The sequence below is a fragment of the Physeter macrocephalus genome, chromosome 10, assembly GCF_002837175.3.
Source record: "Physeter macrocephalus isolate SW-GA chromosome 10, ASM283717v5, whole genome shotgun sequence".
Taxonomy (NCBI): domain Eukaryota; kingdom Metazoa; phylum Chordata; class Mammalia; order Artiodactyla; family Physeteridae; genus Physeter; species Physeter macrocephalus.
The window spans coordinates 65,199,266-65,205,494 of NC_041223.1; the positions used below are offsets into that span (position 1 = coordinate 65,199,266).

General features: G+C 35.4%; 1 pseudogene; it reads right to left on the bottom strand.

Annotated features, from left to right (window-relative positions):
• Positions 1 to 275: 275 nt before the first annotated feature.
• On the bottom strand, positions 276 to 712 carry LOC102977463 (40S ribosomal protein S15-like; annotated as a pseudogene).
• Positions 713 to 6,229: the final 5,517 nt, after the last annotated feature.

Below are 6,229 nucleotides of genomic sequence, written 5' to 3' on the forward strand. Positions count from 1 at the left end.
CTATAAAAACTATTTCTGGAATGCTGTTAGGAATTGCATTGTACCTGTATATCCCACTGTATATATGTACTGAATCTCCTTTATCCATTCATCTTTCGATGGACATTTAGGTTGCTTCCATGTTCTGGCTATGTGAGAGTGCTGCAGTGAACATTGGGGTGCATGTGCCTTTTTGAATTATGGTTTTCTCAGGGTATATGCCCAGTAGTGGGATTACTGGGTCATATGGTAGTTCTATTTTTAGGGGTTTTTTTCTACCTTTATTGCCCAGCAGGCTACTTGAGGGGGATGAAGCAGGAGGAGAGGGTGGCCCCAGTGCCAGGCCGGCTGTGTTTCATGGGCTTGTAAGTGATGGAGAACTTACCTAGGTAGTGGCCGATCATCTCAGGTTTGATTTCCATCTGGCTGAAGGTCTTGCCATGGTAGCCGCCCACCATGCTGCCCAGCATCTCGGTCAGGATGATCATGTCACACAGGTGCGTCTTCACCAACTCAGGCTTCTCCATGGGCGGCACCTCCTTCCTTGCCTTGTGCAACCACTTCAGCAGCGTGTGCTGCTTCCTCCGGAGGCCGCGGTTCAGCCGCTGCCGCTGCCTCACACTGTACGGCTGCATCACCTGCTCACGGGACACGTCCAGCAGCTGGTGAGGTCCACGCAGTGGTAGGTGAACTTGAGGAAGGTCCACTTCTTCTTCTGCTCCACTTCCGCCATCTTGTTGGCTCTTCAGAAAGCTAGTTTTAGTTTTTTAAGGAGCCTCCATACTGTTCTCCATAGTGGCTGTATCAATTTACATATCACTCAGCCATACAAAGTAACAAAATAGGGTCATTTGTAGAGACGTGGATGGACCTAGAGTCTGTCATACAGAGTGAAGTAAGTCAGAAAGAGAAAAACAAATATCAAATATTAACGCATATATGTGGAATCTTGAAAAATGGTACAGATGAACCTACTTGCAGGGCAAGAATAGAGACGCAGATGTAGAGAATGGATATGTGGACACGGAGGAGGGAAGCGGGGATGAATTGGGAGACTGGGATTGACATATATAGACTACCATGTGTAAAACAGAGAGCTAGTGGGAAGCTGCTGTATAGCACAGGGAGCTCAGCTCGGTGCTCTGCGATGACCTAGATGGATGGGATGGGGGGGATGGGAGGGAGGTCCAAGAGGGAGGGGATATAGGTATACATACAGCTGATTCACTTCATTGTACAGCAGAAACTAACACAACATTGTAAAGCAATTATACCCCAATTAAAAAAAAAATGAACGACACCTCTGGAAAAAAAAAACCCTGTATATCAATTTTAGATGAACTTCAAAAATTATTCTCTAAATCAATCATTATCTATTATTATGACCTTTAGAACAGTGTTAAAATCTCACTTGACCTTTTATTAAGGTAATGTGTGTCTGTTTCATTAAATTATAAACTCATTCAGGAGAGGTGATCTTTCAATATCCATGCATATGTTTCTCAGGTCTAGCTTGTTGGTGTGCAAGAGAAGATATTCAGTAAATCTTTACTTTAAAAATTGCATTAGAATTATTAACTTTAGCAAGTTACATTACACTCTCAACATTTATTTTCCAATGCATTACTCAGTATTCAAAATAAAGCCATCCTTTTAAATCTTGATTCATTCCTCTTTCCTCCATGATGATACCCTTTCATGTATTACTTTTGGTAATTTAGAAAATACTTCCATTTGTCTGATAGTTAATTTCATGAGCACATCAAAACTTATTTTAAATTTTGTCTTTTTATGTGTAGGCTTTGAGAGAAATTGTTGGTTAATATCTAGGAATTTACGTCTACGAATTTATGTTAACAGATCAGTTATTTATAAGGGACAACTGGAGATTAAATCAATTAGATTTTTTTCTCTCTGTTGTCTGTGTAAAGCCTAAGATTACAATGCACTCTTCAACATTCATTTTTCTCCTTACCTTTTTCAAGTTAATTCTACTTCTGTAAAGCTATGTTAGCCATTTATGTTTGTTTTTTTTTTCCACCAGTTCTAAAACAGCCCATGGACCATACAAAAATAATGGTGCTCTATTATATTTTTTATTGTGGGTTACATATTACCATAGCCAACTTTTCTTACTATTAATAATATTCCTCTCCTCTATTTTCATATATTGTGCATTCTTCTAGATCTAGTTCTTATGTAAATTCTTTTCTGATCAGACATACCTGATAAAGTCTCTTCTGTTTATGCATAATATTCAATCCAGTGAATCATTTAAAGGGGAATTAAGTCTGCAATTTCTCGACAGTGCTTTTATTGCCATTTAGCTGTTACTTAAATATTGCCTTTTCTTTTTTTTTCATTTCTATTCGTATACTTTGCTTTTCCTCCCAGCTGTAGATTCCTGGAAATCTACAGTATATAGTGTATTATAAATACATAATTATTATTTGATTTGAATAATATTTATACTCCAAGAGCACAGTAAATGGTCACTTGCAACCCCAAGGCTGTGCTTTAAAAGCCTTTAGCAGTATCTTTCTTTTATTCTTATCTTGAGAATATTGACCAAATAATTGTTCAGGGTATTTTTACTGCAGTGAATATTCACTTGATCAGATCATATGATGGTTAAGGGTTTAACTCTCTGGTCAGATGTTTTCATTCAAATTTTTGCTACATTTTTCTTATTACTCCTGTGACTGTCAGTTAATTGTTTAACCTTTCTAATATATATTCATAATAAAGATAGTAAAATTTTATTGTAATGAAATTGTATAGTACATGTTGTGATTAAAATAAGTATCAAATTTTTCTTTGATTAAATTTCAGTAAATATCATTCATTTTTGCGAAATGTATCTTTCTGTACTTCATTGCTGTGAGGATGAAATGAAGACTTTGTAGTGAGAATGAAGTGAGGCTATGTATGCAAAGCACTTGGTATGTGCTTGTAGTATATAGTAAGTATATGATAAATATTACTTTTTAAAAATAAATTTATCTTATTTATTTATTTTTGGCTGCATTGAGTCTTTGTTGCTGTGCACAGGCCTTCTCTAGTTGCGGTGAGCGGGGGCTACTCTTTGTTGTGGTGCATAGGCTTCTCATTGCGGTGGCTTCTTTTGTTGCAGAGCACAGGCTCTAAGCACGCAGGCTCAGTAGTTGTGGCACATGGGCTTAGTTGCTCCATGGCATGTGGGATCTTCCCAGACCAGGGCTCGAACCCATGTCCCCTGCATTGGCAGGCGGATTCTTGACCACTGTGCCACTAGGGAAGTCCTAGATGTTACTTTTTATTAGCGGTATATCTTTAAAGTGAATGCTTTTTTTCTATTCACAAGTTAACATTGTACAAATGACTGCAATTATTTGGGAGAATGTTACCATTTACTTCAGATTATTATGTTTACTATGTTTACTATTTTAGAAGAACAGGGTTATAGCACCTGAAACTTTTGAAGGCAGATGATGAAAACCTCAATTTTGAGGTTTTTTCCTCTAAAAATGCATGTTTTGTATTCTTATAAAGAATATTTAATATACTTTCAATAATATGTGATATTAATATTTCAACTGTTGAATTTGTCCATTTTTTCCCCAACAACATTCTGCCTACATTTCTAGAGCACATGTTCAATTTTAATAAATCCTGATTCTTTGGAAGATTGTTACATTCATTATAACCCTTCTATACTAATTTTTATCACTAATGCTGCCTCTGTGCTCTGGCAAAAAATAATCTGATTCTCTTTGATGAAATTTCAGTAAAGATTTTGTGCTTCTGTACAGTGAATCTCACTGGTTTCCATTTATCTCCTGGGCATAATTTTAGTTAGAGGTCAAGCCTTAGGGAAAGAGCTTTGAAAGATCCTTTAAAGAAAAAATTGTCTTTCTGCCTTGGCTACTGTTAGATCATCTTTGGTCTAATTCTAATGAAATTGATACTCATTTATTTCTGAAGGTTGTGTGAGAATTTACATCGTGGCTGTTCTAGCTTAATCTTCTTGTTTGCCATCCCTCTAGGTTAGTACGAGTCCCAAATGATTTCAGAAAATTGAAATAGTGAAATAATACCAATTGAAAAAATGATTGCTACTTATAGAGTATTAATCTGTGGAGTTCAAACTCATTAATCTAAATCACCTCCCTTTGAGAGAACAGAAAGCATGTATGACAAACCACCTGAGAGGTCAGATTAAAAAAAAAAGAAAGAAAGAATGAAAGAAAAAAAGATAAACAGTAAGGTAATATTAAAGAACTCTAAGGTTACATAATAAATCAATGGGGAGTTAGAAAATTTATTAAACTTCTAGTTTGCTTCACAGGGGTTAGTGATACTTCTCAAAGCCACATACAGTTATTTTGGTTTAGAATGCCCTAACTAATCCAGAGTTTAAAATATCAAAAATTAGACACAATAATACTTATATACAGAAAAAAATTCTATTAAGAACAAATTTTAAAGCCTTTTCCCCATTGCACTATAAACTCTTCAGTTACAGCTGAAATAATTCATTCCAAGAATATAATCAGGCTCTGTGTGATTTTAGCCCTTTTATTCTTTGTTCATATGTTATTTGGAGTTTTAGAGAGATAGGTATTGAGAATGGATGCCATTTGTTACTGTAGCAGCTGTGACCATTTGGATGGAAGGAAAGACATTTGTCAAAACATATGTATTTCTAACTTGGCAGGTTATTCCTTAATGATAGCAATGGAGCCTCATAGCATACTGGGAAAATGACGATAATATCATTGTCTACGATGTTTTATATAAGCATCCCATAACAATACAGGAATATATATATGGAGATGCTTGTGGAATCTAAAAAAAAATTTTACTGTCAGATTTCTTAGCCAAGAGCATAAAGAGGGTTCTTGGGAATTAAGTAACCTGATTAAGGAAACATAACTACTTTGCTGGGGAAATTCATCGTCCAGTACAAATGTAATGTAAGGTTAATATCCGGTGCACAGATTTCCATGAAAGAACAAACTACTCTAAATAAAAGAGGGATGAGGAATTTTAAGTGTCTTAAAGGATGAGATAACATTTACTAGGAAATGGCTCAGAAATGTCCTTATTAGTGGCAAGTTCAAGACAAGACTTAAAAAAACCAACTATGTCCAAAGTGAGTTTTTTGTTTCTTACTTTTTTTTTTTTAAGGATTGTTTACTGTATTGTATGTCTAATGTAAAACTTCTTCAAAGATAATAGAAAAAATTTAGTTAAATCCTCTTAACATTTATAGTTTCTTTAAAAATTAGAAAAGGCTTTGAATTTTGTGTCCAGTGGGGCACACTGTAATGTAAGACCCAAAGAATGAAGGAGATATAGAGGAGATACATTTTTATATTAGAATGTTTCAAGAAATATAAAAGCACTTTAAACCAGACACTTTATGCTGTAATATCCTTTTACTAGTAAAACTATTATGTTTCTGATTTAATTTTAATTATAGAATGACTACATTTGAAATATTCTCAATTTGGCTGCCTGAACCCCAGCTGCCTTTTTATTTTTATTTATTTTTATTTTATTTTATTTATTTATTTTTTTACTAGTTTTTTTTTTTCAAGTCTTATTCTTTTTTTTTTTTAACATCTTTATTGGAGTATAACTGTTTTACAATAGTGTGTTAGTTTCTCCTTTACAACAAAATGAATCAGTTATACATATACATATGTTCCCATATCTCTTCCCTTCTTGCGTCTCCCTCCCTCCCACCCTCCCCATCCCATCCCTCTCATGGTCACAAAGCACAGAGGTGATCTCCCTGTGCCATGCGGCAGCTTCCCACTAGCTATCTAATTTACATTTGGTAGTGCATATATGTCCCTGCCACTCTCTCACTTCGTCACAGCTTACCCTTCCCCCTCCCCTCAAGTCCATGCTCTAGTAGGTCTGTGTTTTATTCCCGTCCTACCACTAATCTCTTCATAACATTTTTTTTCTTAGATTCCATATATATGTGTTAGCATACGGTATTTGTTTTCCTCCTTCTGACTTACTTCACTGTGTATGACAGACTCCAGATCTATCCACCTCATTACAAATAACTCAGTTTCATTTCTTTTCATGGCTGAGTAATATTCCATTGTATATATGTGCCACATCTTCTTTATCCATTCATCTGTTGATGGACACTTAGGTTGCTTCCATGCCCTGGCTACCGTAAATAGAGCTGCAATGAACATTTTGGTACATGACTCTTTTTGAATTATGGTTTTCTCAGGGTATATGCCCA